This window comes from Drosophila rhopaloa, unplaced genomic scaffold (assembly GCF_018152115.1).
Source record: "Drosophila rhopaloa isolate 14029-0021.01 unplaced genomic scaffold, ASM1815211v1 contig_178, whole genome shotgun sequence".
In the NCBI taxonomy this organism is placed as follows: domain Eukaryota; kingdom Metazoa; phylum Arthropoda; class Insecta; order Diptera; family Drosophilidae; genus Drosophila; species Drosophila rhopaloa.
Window position 1 is genome coordinate 6,445,270 of NW_025335059.1, and position 15,091 is coordinate 6,460,360.

The 15,091-nt window shown below is 36.0% G+C and overlaps 1 protein-coding gene across 3 annotated transcripts in view; it reads left to right on the forward strand.

Annotated features, from left to right (window-relative positions):
- Positions 1 to 13,078, forward strand: part of LOC108052179 (patj homolog) — a 32,913-nt gene extending 19,835 nt beyond the window's left edge. For all 3 annotated transcript variants that reach the window (XM_044459115.1, XM_044459117.1, XM_044459116.1), the window contains exon 4: positions 10,950 to 13,078. The gene's annotated coding sequence lies outside the window, so the exon portion shown is untranslated. The remainder of the gene's footprint in view (positions 1 to 10,949) is intronic.
- Positions 13,079 to 15,091: the final 2,013 nt, after the last annotated feature.

Here is a 15,091-nt window from a genome sequence, read left to right on the forward strand (position 1 = left end):
ACTATATTATCGATTAATTATATAACATATATTTTACTTAAGTTACAATACTTTAATAAATACAAATAAATATATTAAACTAATGAATAAAATATTTTTGTGGGTACATGTGCTGGTTGAGTAACGAGCAATATGATAGATTTGGATTAAAACATTTATTTATTCCAAAGAAATATTAAAACTACTGCGATGGCTTCAGCTGTTTATGTGTCATATGTATTCCTGTAGCTGTCAGCCAGCCGTTGCATGTGTAAGTCGCTGTAATGATATTTGTTATTTGTTTGTTTGTTAGTTTGCGTGTGCGTTGAAAGCATTGAAATGCCGTTTGTCAAACACGAATACAGCCACCCATTACCCCACCCACTCGTGCACTTTTCTAATGGTTAGCCTGGGGGCTTTTGGAAAATTGTAGGGGCGGGGGAAACTGAGGGAATGCATTACAACTCGCTTACAACTCGCAGCGTGATTCAATTACCATGAGCTCGCTCTTGGATCACATTTGCATAGGCTTGGCCCCGAGGCGATTTCCCCCCAGCTTTCCCCTTGGCTTTTTCCCCGGCTTTTCCTACGCCTTTGTTTTTCCGCTTCACCCAGTTTCGCAGCCTGAAAGCAGGCAATGAAATTTTTAAGTGCACACACATGATATTTTAGTAGTTTCTGTCCATTTTGAGTCTTGCTATGAATACTCGCATTTTAAGTGCACACTTATGAATTTATTTACCAATTTGCGCTTAACTTTATCAGCATAAAAATCTATGTTTGCTCAGCACTCCAACGATTTGAATAATTGTGAGTTAATAGAGATAATATCATTGATAATTAACAAGTGACCATGAATACAAGCTGAATTGTCATGAAAATCGATATACTTGTTTTCATATTCATTAATTTAAGTGATTAAAATATTATATTTTTTCTTAGATAGCAAATAATTAATTGTTGTTAATAAATGAATGCGTGTAATAAATGCATAGCTAGAATAAATTTTGTTTTAATATCAAATTTTAATTTTATTTAAAGTTTGAACTAAAAGCACATGTTGTTCATAAAACTCAATAAATTAGCAACTTTATCTAACTTAGTTTGTGTACAAATTAGGCTTGATCAAATATATATAAAATATAGATAATATATTCTTAAATGTCCTGGTTCCCAAGAGTAAATCCTGATTTGTGCCTACCAATTGGCTTACCCGGGAGTATCGTTTGCAAATACAACATGCATATCGGATCTGTTTAGGTCTTGATTGATGATGATACCATCTGGTTAAAAGAGAGGGGGAGAGAGAGGGTGAAAACGAAGGGAAATGCGAGGCATGCCACACATCTAAGCCCGGCAATCGAGCATCTGTGTGTGCGTGCTTCTTGGGGCAGCTTCTCATGTTCACATTATCCTGCCACGGCTTCAACCAGATAAATTCTATTACTTCTTGGTGTAAACAATACACCACATGCCAAACAGACCCAAAATTATGTGCATCAGAATATATATTGCTATGGCCACTAAAAGCACCATTTAAATTTGTTTTCCAGAAATAATATTATACCTTTTCAAGGTTTTTAAGTAGAAAGAATATTTTAAGCAAATTATATAATTTTCTTTTTAAAATGAATAAATGGATAATGCTTTACGTATAAGTAAAAGCTTTAATTTTTTGCACAATTTCATCCAGTGATTCGGTTTTAGCTTAATGCAAATTTTGTGTTTCATTATTTTGCATTTAGCAAGTAATTTCCACGCATGACGGCAAATTTGGAACCACATGACACGACATCAAAAATCAAAGGACCTCGTTTACACACTCTTTTCCGTTTTTCCTCAGTTTTTCCGGCATATTTTGACACCTTTTTTCCCTGCCAAATTGAATGCAAATTGAAATTGATTTTGTGCAAATTAATTTTATGTTAGCGGCATTAAATTGTCGCACCATTTGGCTTGTTCTGTGGCTGTCTGTTTTATGCACAGGCAACGCGTTGAACGAGCACCAACGATTTTCCATCCCCTTGATTTTCCATTGCCCCCGTCCAATTAAATCTACCCCCCTTGTCAACTGATTGTGCTGCCTGTATTTGCACTTCATTTTCATATTTAAGTTCGTTTATTATGCGAATGTAATTAATTATAAAGTTTAGCGAGCATAAATTTAATGTTGCCATCACACCGACGGCTTGGCTTTAGGGAAGAATTCCCCGGTGGATGGTGGGGCAGTCGGGGGTTAATCGCAAAGCCATTGGCTTTTGTGGGTCAGTGTTGACTTGACACATTTGATGGCTGGATGCCGATTAGCCCATGTTTGCACTAGCGTAAATCAAGCGACTGTCACGCGGATGCAGATCAAATTGTTTCAATGGAACAATAAATCAATCAGCTCAACAGATGTACACACAGTTATTGTCAGATTTTGTGTCTACACTCGGAGGAAATCCTATTTTTATCAAACAGTAATATATTTTGGTGTCTTAATTACTGACAAAATAAAATGTTATGAGTTTCAATCATATACAAAAATATGAAATCATATTTGTTAAATTTTTTATTTTAAAAGCTTCTTCGTCAGCTAAACAAAAAGTTACCATTAAATTTACAAAATATTAAGCATTGATTATTGAAAATGTCAGACATTAAAGCATTCAGTTTTTTAAAATTTCTTAATCCCAAATATGGGTTTCCCAATTTCTCTGTAAGTTCAGCAATTTAAAATCCCCTTTTTTTCACCAACATCTGCTTGGTGAATCATGAATGCTTAATTCCCGCTGACATTAGTCGCTTCCACACCCAGTTGGACTGTAAGTGATGGTTCTGCCAAAATTTGAAAAGCCAGCCACTGTGGCAGCAGCTGTTGCAGCCACAAATCTCAAATGCAAAGAAACATTTTAATGGGTGTGTAGCACACTTTTTGGGGCCAGAAACCTAAGCACTGCACTGAAATCAAAAGCCAAGCAAAAAGCAAATCAGCTGATCCGCCCTTTTTAGTCCTCGCAGTTCACAGCCCGTAAATTATGCAACATGCTTTTAAGGCACAGCCAGGGAAAAAAAAACCAAGCAAATAAATTTCTGCACAAAACGAGGAGGGAAAAAAACTGCCGATTTCCGCGGAAAAGAAGAAGCAAAGCTCAATCGGGCTTGGTTTGAAAAATAAACCATGGAAAACTGAGCAAGAACAGCACAAAAAACAGAATCACCGGGACTAGCAAATGGTCGTGGGAAAAATGAGAACAGTAAAATAGACAGCAGATAAAGGGGAAAAAAAAAATTTAAAAATGGCTCTGGAATCATCTTAAAAATTGTTTGGTTAATTATAAACAGTATTCAGTGCCGTCTATAATAGTTCTTACTTTAAATAAACCAAACAGTTAAACACATTTGTACTTATTTGGTTGAAATAAAAGGTCTGATTTTAAAAATGTTTTATTTATTTAATGCAAAATGTATTTAATTCGTCTTAGGAAACTAAAGCAATAAAGTTAACTTAAGAAAATACAAATTTAAATTTGTAGTAAAAATGAAGAAGCCCCATAAAAGTAGAAAGCGAAATAGTTCCAAACTTTTTTTTGACAAATCTATTGGGGCCCACGGCTCGGAAGCTCGACTTTTTGATTATTTTTTGGGCTCTTATTTTACAATTCTCCTTTCTCTTTTGCTATCTTTCCCCCGACACATTTTGGGGCGTGCTTGTAAATGTGTGTGGGTGGGTTGTCAATTTTAATGGCTGGCCATGAAATTGAAATGCAAGCAATGAAAAATTCAAGCATTTCAACATGATGGACACTATGGCTTCGGCAATTTATGGCTCGGCCATTTGTAACAACGCCGTGCCAACAGCAACAATAATAATAATAACAAAGGCAAAAACATGGGGCGTATCTCTAGCTGACAGTTGAGTATCGAAAGCCTTGCTGGTCTTTTTGTTTAATTTCGTAATTAAAATGCCATTAAACCCCTTTCCCTTCCAGTGTATCAATACCTTCGCATTTTCCGGCTGTCTGCCCGTTAATTAATTATGTAAAAATTGTTTTCCTATGCCCTAATGCTGGCTGAAAATTGATTAAACGATTGCCTTTCAATTGTCTTTGAACCCGTTCAGCAATTTAGATTGCTTTTTATTTAATTGTATTTTTAATTAAAATTCTTATCAAATTCAATTTAATGCAACAATGTTATTACTTAATAATTGACGCTAAAATTAAACTTTTGTACATTTCTTTGAAAAATAAAATAATATGTAAAATGCAAATTTGGCTGATGAACGAACGTTATGCAAATTGAAATCAAAAAAACTATTTGGAATACCTAATGGTGAAAGCATTTGGCATGTCTGCCAGTCTTGGGCATATCCAGCTCACATGTCGTATGCGTGATGCGTTGCGTATACGCCACCGTGACCTGTCAAAGCAAATCTGCCTCCCTTGGCAGTTGGCTTGCTTTTATGCCGACTTAACTCAATTTGGCCTTTGATAAAGATACACAAAATTCGTTGTTATTGTTCCATCAAGCAAATTCGTTTTCCAAATCAGCATATAAATAAATTCGCAAGCCAAATAGAAGGTAAATTAAATTTATCTACGTCAATGGCTTGGCTCAATTGCCGTTGATAAACCCGTCAAACGGCTTTCATGGCAGGCTATTTTAAGGCCATTAAAGGCAGGCCAAAGTGAATCCTTTTTCTTACTCTTTCCTTTAAATCCTCCATCCGGAACGTTAAGGGAATGGAAACAGGAAGGCAAACGACATTTGCAGATAAGGTTACACTTTTTCTTTTAGGGGCAAGTCCAAAAATGAATTTTTTTTCTCTTCTCCTTTTTTTCTGCTCCTTCGGTTGTTTAATAAAAGTTGCGGCTGCAATAAAAAGAAGGCGGATGACATAACAGGTCCAAAAGGAGCAGCTCGGGCCTCGGAGATGCGAAATCTGTTGCTACGGCCGTGCGGTCTTATCAACACACTCCACAGGCCAGGTCTAGGCTGTCCTTTTCAGCAATGGAATTATTACAGTTTTATGAGAGCACACAAAGAATCCGGCTCCTGTCCTTGACGCGTGCCATAAGAGAATGGCATATTTCAACATGTCAGTGGCTCTGCTGCCACTTTTAGTTGGAGTCGCTCCCTGGTTGGCGAATGGAAATATGGCCGAATAAATCATTTTATTGCAATACAATTTCGGCTCCCTTTCTCTTTTTTTCCCCACCGTCACCGGATGTTTATCACGCGTTTCATACAGACAGAAAAAAAACTTGGACGGCAGATGAAAATGACAATTTCTTTAAAATAACTACCACAGAATAACAAATATATACATTCAACAATAAAGTGAGAAATAAAATAGACAACTTGAATAGTTGCCATCCCTGAAAGAACATTAAAAATCCCTATTAACCTGATTTTCTCCGTGCAGTTAAAGACACACTGCCACTTCCATATTGCTGAAGCATTTTATGCGGCCATTGGGAGGGCAAACACACACACACACACACACACACACACACAGCCGAAACACGTTACTTCAATATTAATAAGATCGTGTGGAGGCTGTCAATATGACATGGCGCCAAACTGCTGCCACCGGAAGTTGTCCAACGGGAAACGGAAGCGTCGCCCGAGCCCAAGCATCACATTACATCGAGAGCGGGGGGCATTGCTCATTTTTTATTATCGCCCAATCCAATCTCGGAACCGAGCTCCTTGGACGAAAGGGGGGTGCAATTGGTTTTCGAGCTGCCACAGGAAGCAACAAGGCAACACTTTGGAAATGGAAGATTGACGGGTTTTTCGGCATGGGACTGGAGCTGGTGGTTATATTGGCCACTTGAGGGATTGACCTAAGCCAGATTTGTGGACAGCAATTAATACTTTTATGGCAGGGACGGAAATTTAATTGAATTATTAATTAGCCGGGCCCGGCGTATTATGGCCATTAAGCCAGGCGCAAATCCAATTTAATTGAGTCGAACTCGGGGAGCTTTTGTTTAATTTGGCCCCTTTACTATTTGCCATCGAATGGCACATGGCACACAAAGCCGGAGCACCAAGATCAAAGTCAATGCCCCTGACCTGTTCTCACCTTCTCGCCAAGTTTCCCACGGAGAGTTTTCCCAAAGTTTGTCCTTTTCCTGCCGCTGTCGCACCTTGAGCGTGTTTCAACTCTTTCGCCTGCACTTTGCCATCCCAGTTGCTGAAATATTCATAATTGAAGTTTATTGTTTACCCCCGGATGTGTGCCACGCCCTCGCCCCCGCTTGCCGCCCCCTTTGGTAACTGGGGCCGCTTTGATTGTTTTGTGGCCCGGAGACCGTCGATAAGTTGGCCTGCAGAAAGTTCACAAACTTTTCAGTCTTTTTGTTTTAGTTCCCTTTTCAAGCGCTCTGAAAACTTTGATTGGCGAACAAAATGGCACAAGTGATTGGACATGTGCTTCATTTATTATACTGCATGCCTGACCTACTACTCTCCTTCCCATTTTTTCCAGAGAGGTATCAGCTGGTGAGCCAGCTATTTTAGAATTTTAATTATACTGAAAAGTTTGTAAATGCAATACATTGTTTACAGGATGTCAAGAAAAAGTTTCAAAACTTGTATTTCATAAGCCGAAACAATTTTAATTCTTTATAGTAATAAATAAGCTTTGTAATTTAATTAATAACTATTTTAATATAATACAAAATTTCTTAAATAATATTTAAGATGTTTAAAGGTTAGATATTGAAACCAGAAATTGATTTTAAATGTTCTCTTAAATAATGCATAATTTACCAAGATTTACCAATTAATCCAATTCATTTGTTGTTGTTTTGTATTGTAATTAATCAAAGAAAAAAACTTTAAAGAGTAAACCAAATTTTAAAAGACACTTTCAATAGTGATAAAGCATTTTTGAAACTTGAATAACCGACAAATAATTTCAGCTTTTCAAACATAAAATGGTTTAAGTCAGTTTAAATAAATTTCAAGTACATTCCACTTGTACTTTTGACCTTTATGTAAATCTTATTTTCGACGCTTTTACAAATACAAATATTTATTGAAAATGAAATGTTTTAAAGGATAAATGCTGTGTATTTTGAAATCGACACTATTATCATTTAAGGCTTCTACAAAGTGCACTTCCAATTATTTCTCAATGGCAACCACACAGTTCATGTCAGTTTTTGTATAGCAAAAGGTCACGCGTTTCCTATTTCCGTTTCCCGAGTGTTCTTGACCGATTTTTGATAAATTGCTTTTGCCTTTGAGCATCGAAACGAAATGAAATGGGAAGAAATGCGCCTCAAGAACCCATCCCTTATTTTCCAACTCGAAGCTTTAACGGCCGTTGGCTCTTCGTTTATGGGACCCACTTGAACGAGCTATTAAATATAATTGCGAGCAATTTGTGCAATCTACTTAGGATATCATTTTTAATGCGACAACCCGGCCCAAACCCATTCCCTCATTGCAATGCTAATTGCGGAGAAAGCGAAAAAACCGGGACGAAGGTAAACATGAAAAGAACAATAAGCACGAAACAATGGACTGTTTGCAATTTAAATTAACATTTTGAGTGAATCAAATAAAGAGCGAAAAGGAGTCGGGTGACAAAAACTGCTGAGTGTAGCAGCTAAATTGTTTTGTGATGCCACCGTCGGCACTGCAGATGGTCAACAGATCCCATTGCAGGCCAAATACCGGCAGGAAAAACACAGGTCGAGGGACATCGCCGTCCAAAACCAAGCCAGATTTGCATAACACGTTCCACATTGCGGTTCCAGAGGCCAAAAAACGAGGCGAGTTCCAGATTCTAACACCTAACGCCCGCCGAGCAGCTGCGGCTGGTTTCATATATTTCAGCCTCCACTTTGTGGAAAATCCCCCATCCGCATCTGACTGCCATGAAATATAATATTCCAGCAACATGGTAAAGCGAAAAGCTAGAGAAAAGCTGACTGAGACAATGATTGTCATTGCAGCACACAATTTAAAATTAATTTTGAATTTAGTAATTGTAGAAAATGTGTTTCTATTTTTTTACATTGTATGCCTTTGCAGAGGGTATTACCTAAACTATCGATTGATCATAATTTTAATCATCAACAAGACATGAAATTCAAACAGAAACTGAAAGTACAGTTTTCTTTTCCGGTTTGCTAGCTCAGTTTTAAACCATAACATAAATGTTATTAATGTTTTTATCTCACCCATATGTTTATTTGCGAGCTGCATGCTGATGTAAATTTTCTGTATGAGAGTCAAGGGTATGAAAACTTCGGTTTGCCAAAATTAGCTTTCGATCTCTTTTCTTTATATTTCCCACGAGATTCTCAATTTATAGTCAAATTTTTATTAACGATCTACAAAATTAAGAATTTATGTACCTATACAAAATCAACCGCTTATTTCTAATACCTCCATTAAAACTTAAATTTTAGCCACAAATAGGCAGTGTCAGGGCTTTATTAATTTATAATTATTTTTTTATTCCTATTATGCTGCTTACAATGTTTCAGAAACACGATCTTTCCATTCTCCTCGGCAGCGGAAAAGTGGCGGGAAAACGATTTACATTTCACTTGCTTGGAATGTTTTAATGCGACGCCGTTTTCTGAGCTCTCTTGTCTGTCCTTTTCCCCTTTTTTCGCTGACAACCTGGTCAGAGGACTCCGGGCTGTCCGAAACGCAAAGCCAAGGAACAAGGAGCGGCAAACAAAGGCAACAACAGCTAGGCAAACAAAAGTGGCTAAAAAGCAAAAGCTGCAAAAAGGCCAAAGGCGAGGCACGAGCTCTCTCACGAACACACAAACAAACCCGCTCGCACTGGCACTCATAGATACATATATGCATGAAATTTCACACCCAGGGGCGGAGGTGAAGGGGTACGGGTTGATGGGTGGTTTTCGGGGGCTGTTTGGGGCTGTTTTGGGGTGCACAAGAACAGCAAGAGGAGCCGAAATGCAAATACACAAACAATGGCGGTGCGGGGGCTACTAAGCCAAGCTAAGAAGGTTTTGGTAAACAAATTTTACTGCCAACTGGCACACAAACAGCTCACACACACAAATAGGCAAATACACTTAACCAAAAATGTGATGTTTCTTCTGTTAGTTAAGCATATAAACACTAATAATCAAAGTTTTAACAGTTCGCAGGAGTCATAATGTTGCCTTAAGTTAAAAAATGCATTTTTTGGAAATGACTTAACAATTTGCAAACCAAGAAAAAATAGCCAACATGTTGCCTTAAGTTAAAAAATAAAATACACAACCTTTTTTGCTTTTCTGAAAATGTGAGAATTATTAAAATACGAATAATAAAAAAAAACGTAATCGGATTTCCAATTAAAATACCACAATTTTTATAATTTAAGAATTGAACTTAGAGAACGCGAAATTTTCAAACTATTTGGCTACCTTATAGTTTTTTCTGTCTGTACATTTTCAGTTGTTGTTGTTGCTGTAAGCCCAGGACATTCATAGTTAAAATTTAGAGAGACAGCGCCGAGAGATTTGGCAAACAGCAACAATATTCCTACCGCTGATGTTGCCAGCCAAACATACCCCTAACCTCCCCCTCCCCCACCCGTTCTCCTCCTGTTGCGTTAATCAAGGTTCACACAATCGCCAACAACAACAACAACAAAAACAATAAGCAAAACAACAATGTGGGGCGTGCACGTGCCAAAATTGCCAGGGAATATTTTGCATTTGTTTTTTATTTGTGTTAGCGACATTTCCTAGCCGAGTTTTTGTTTTGGGCCATTTGTTGCTGTTGGCCATCTGGGTGTTGATTAAAAAATTGTCAGGTCCTGAAAATTCATGGCCCTCCATATCCTTCTTATTACAGTGTGAGTGGGATGTGAAACCAAGGTCACTTTTGATTTAAATATCAAGTATTTTAAGTTCATTTCTCATATGCATTTAAATTGGATATTTCTATTGGTATTTTAAAAGAAAATGTATAAATATTAGTCTAAAGTCTTTAAGTTGGAGTAAGTAAGTTTAATAAACGTGAAACTGAAGATTTTTAGTACCGAATTCTTGCTTTGTGACACACTGTATTGACCATAAACTGAGGAAAACATATACCCGTTATTCCCTTGAGAAAACCTTTTGGTTTCTGACTATTAAAATCGATTGGATTCTGGTTGCTACTGTTACATTTTGGCCCAGCCGAAGTGTTGCCATATTTTCCGGCGGGTTTTTAGGTTTGTTGAATGCCCATTTGGGTTAATAACAAATAACCGAATGGTCCATTATACGAAATGAGTCTGAGCCATGGCCAAAAGTGTTGAGAGCAAATGGCAACGGCCCTGACAATGGCAGTTACCAAAAGAGGGGCTGGTGGTATCCTAACGGGAGTAGATTATGTTCAGGGCTGCCCCGTTTGCATTACCCGAAATTACTCTCATGCATTACGTAATAAATTTATATGAGCTAATTGCCAGCGAAAGTTCATTAATTTGGGTGTCATGAACTTAATTTATTGGCCCCATTAAATATTGTTAGTTCCCGATTCTGTAAATATTGTGTTAGGCTTAACTGCCAAAAATATCATTAATATGAAGAGGTCTTTACAACAAGTTATTATTTAATAATGGTTATATCAAAGTTATTATTTCATAATGGGTACCGATTAATTTAACAATTTATTTTAATGGCTAATGATTTTGTTGAAAGTTAAGGATTTAAAGTTATTGCTTAATCATAAAAACATACATTTATTCGAACCAAAAGTGGAATTTCCGTGTGCAGTAAATTAATAAGTGGTCTGAATTTCCACCACAAATTGAATATTTCCTTTCACTATGATATCCATTGAACATAAGTACATGTATGCAAAGCAGGCATATGAGCAGATGGATATATATACACATATAGCCGACTCAATCGAGCGTTATTAAAGGCTTTGAAGTTATGTATTTGCTTTGCCGCAGCCATGACGACCGCTAATCTAATTTTCATATTTGTTCGCTTTGCTATTTGCAGATTTTATGACCCTAATATCGGCCATATGAACACATCACGACCAGCAGCTACAAAATTGGAATTCTAAATGCAACAAAATAGAGAAGTCTGCAGCATAAATCAGCGAATCTGGGCATTGGAACAATTTGTACATAGTATATAACCAAATCCGCACATTGCCAGAATCGATTAACTATACACGAGCTAGGTAAAATTGATAGCCCAAGCCTGAACACCAAAAATGCATAAATAAATAAATTGAAAGGCACGCAACGATTCTAAAAATATCACAAATTGTTGTATCAATAAATTATTAATAACAATTTCTGCGGACAAGCTGTAACAAAAAGGTTGACAACATCAAATAAAGTTGAACATCAACACAGAAAAAACACACACCAAATTCCGAATGAAAGCAACGAGGAGGGGAATTTATTCATACACAAATATTGCAAAACATTTTTCCAGTTTAGTATGCATATGTCGAGGCCATGATGGCAATAATGATAGCACCCCGGTAGTTCCCACATATCCACCCAAAAAAACCACACCCCCGCCCACCCTAGAAGTCCGCTGTAAATATTCGAGAGATTATTTTTATTGTCCTTTTCAACTTTACGTAGCATAAATTTACAATTTCTAGCTTGTAAATCATTTACATATACTTAAATAGGTAAGGCTGTGCGGCTGGGCGTGGCAGTTTGCTTTTCTTAAGAGTAAACCTTAAGTAGATAACACTCATACCCTCAAGAGCTTGGGGACATTTTTCAAATTGTATAGGAAATGAGAGTTGCAAAATTGCATAGATTCTTGCGATTAGTTGTGCGTATATACGATTACATATACCTATTTATAGATACTACAAATTCTATGCCTATGAATATAATAATATATATTTACAATTGACGACCAAGCAAAAGTAAAACTTTAACTTTAGTAACAAGTCAAACACAAAACACACTATTGAACAAAAAAACACACAAAACTGAACTAAAGTAGATTGAAAATTAAGACATTGTTAAAAGTGGTGAGAAGAACTAATGTAAGGACTCAAGAAGAGACCCTATTTCTTTTCACCTCTGGCAGCATAGAACATTTAAAAAATAAAACAAAAGCTTGTTAGTGATACTAATTTTAAACGGAAAAACAACAAAGCAAATGATTAATAAAAAAAAACAAACCTCGTTTGATAATTCTTAGCGAATCTAAAAGTGTTTACATTGTTACGAACTTTCTGTTAAAAGATTCTTTGTTATTAAACTGACTTCGATTTCATGTGTATATAGAGTACTTGAACACATCAATAAGATGCTTAAGCTATCTCAACTGAATAACTGAAAAATATAGAATTAGATAACAACTCATACAGTGCGATTCAGAGCTTCAAAAGTATTAGAGTAGTTTGATAATTAAATAAATGTCCAAATTTATTTGAAATCAATAAATTTAAATTTGTTTGACTTGCTTTATTTTTAAAAATCGTATTCTTTTTATTCAGTAAATATTTCACTAACAATATGACAAATTTTATAAATTCCCCAAAAAGATAAATCCAAGTTGTAAACATTTTTGCTTTTATCCCACTTTTATACTGAAAATGTTATCTGATTTGTTGCAATGAAACGCACTGTCCATACGTATACCAATTAACACAAAGACATAGAGACATTAAAAAACTCATGCACTTTTGCTTATGGAAACTACTTTATTTTGCAGATGAAATAAGAAAATGTTCCACGCAAATCTAGCAAAAAAATACATAAACACTATCTATATATCTATCATACAGCCACACTACCACACAGAAACACCACACACACACACACACGTATATAACTACACGCACATCAATGAAAGAAGCATAATATCTGCAACAATTTACCAATTAGAATTAAAAATTAATGGAAAAAACACTGTCTGAGCAAAAACCAACTAGCTAAAGCAAACGACTAAAACCACACTCAATGTAACAATGAACAAGAATCGAATCAAATCGAAACACGAGACACGAAAGGCAACGCAGATTAAAATTGAAATGAATATGCAAATTTGGCAAAAAACATAGGCTACATTAGACACAAGAGTATGTAAATTGACGAAACGTTCAATAAACGAAAGCGAAAAATATAACAAAAGTATTAATACACGTACAAAGGTCCATTTGAGTGTGCAATTTCATTTATTTCGAAATGGGCGGGAATAGCCATAGCCCCCATATTGGGATGCTGTTCAATCAATTGTTAAACCGGAAATGGAAACAACACACTGCGAACGAGGAGGCGTAAAGTGCATTGAGTGCACTTTTCATAGCTCCCATAGGGGCTGTGACTATGGAAACTATCGTGGTAGTCTGTGTGCTGCGGACTAAATTACTCGAAAAATATATTTAGTTGCTGACATGTTTTATGGATGCGTTGTAATTGAATTGAAGTTTCAAAGGGTGAGAGGGAGTTAAACGAAATGGACTGAAAGGGTCTCTGAATAGCGTTTCACAGTCCCAGGAAACGAATGATGATGGCCCTCCGTCGAGATCTCTTCTGGATAAAACATTTCGACAGTGTGAATAACCAACGAGCAAGGTAAATAAAGAATTGGAATATTAAAGGTCGGTATTCCTCCCCGTGCCATAAATTAAAGAATATGACTTTACATTTTGGTGTTTAGATTTTTACCTCTAGAGCTTATTAAAATGTATAAATTAAATCTATATAATCAGTCTTTCTTTGCCACTTGCTTAAAAAACCTAATTAAATAATAAATATCCTAAATACCTTTATGTGCAACAGAGAATTATTTCGCACTCAATTATTTTACAATGATTAGCACAAACTGTTGGATGGTTTCAGCTTTGAAGCCAATGACAATTATCATTTGGCGGTAATTAAATTCACTCTTTTAGGGTCGTTAAGCAATTACGCAATTAAAAAGCCATATTTTCATTATTCATTTTATATCAGTGCAAACATTAATTATTAGCTTGTACAGTTATTCAAATTAAATTTATATAGACATGCCTTTGCCTTTGTCTAAATACATGTTTTTTTAAATTTTTATTTGAATGCGAATCTCAAAATCTAATTAATAAAGGGAAAAGTATGCAATTAATATTAAAAAAAAGGAAAATCTAAAAAAATCTCTCAATAATTTAATTATAAATAAAATAGGTAAAAAAAGATTTTTATATTTAAACCCAAACCATTTTATTTTCGTATCTTATCTCATGCGACACCTGTTAAAAGGTAATTAAAATTTGTGGCCACTTATCACGGTTGCAAAAAAAAAAAGATTTAGTATTATTTAAGTACGGGCAAAAAAAAATGAGGTCTTCGAGCTGAAACCGCGGAAGATTAATTGAATCACATAAGTCCGCGTTTCCACATACAAAAATATGCAAACCGAATGCGTAATCCGCAGGATAAATGCGAAAAAATTACTGAAAAGCGAGATAAAAACACAAATTAAAAAATGGAAAACGCGTGTAAATAGCGAGCAGAATTTCGAGACCCTCTCACGTTCCTTTATTGCGGCCTGTGCAAATTTGCACCTAACCTTTAAAGCGACGGCAGGTGGAAAAGCTGGAAAAACCGGAAGGGGAGGAAAGGAGAAAGCAGAGGCTAGGGGACAGCTTCGCCATCTCATTCTAGCGCTCATTTCGTATGCCGCGCAACAAGCATTTATGTAAATTGAAAATATGCCGGTGACGTTTCAAGGGGCGCAAATATGAGGCGATGTTGAGCGGGGTGGTCATTTAAATTCAATTGTCAGCGACATCTTCTTTGCCGGCTCTGAAAATCTGCGCTCAAATGTGAGCGAATCCCCTCACAAGCCCGCATTTATGCAGAGATCACTCGCTAAGCGTAGTTAAAACGTAAAAGAATTTTCTAGAAATTAACAACAGAACAAACTAAAAAAATTTTATTTCTGGAGCTAAATTTTGTTTTATAACTTATACAGCAAATGTGCTGAAACCTTTATTTTATACAAAAATAACCAAAATGTTGTTAATATTAGTAGAGAAATTATTTTTGTGTAAGTGTGCCACCATGGCAACATTATTTTTTCAAAATTCTATTAAAACTAAAATATGGAAAAGCAATTAATAATGATGTATGTCAAAAGGAATACTTTTTACTTAATTAAATGAGTACTAAAACCTTTGCTTT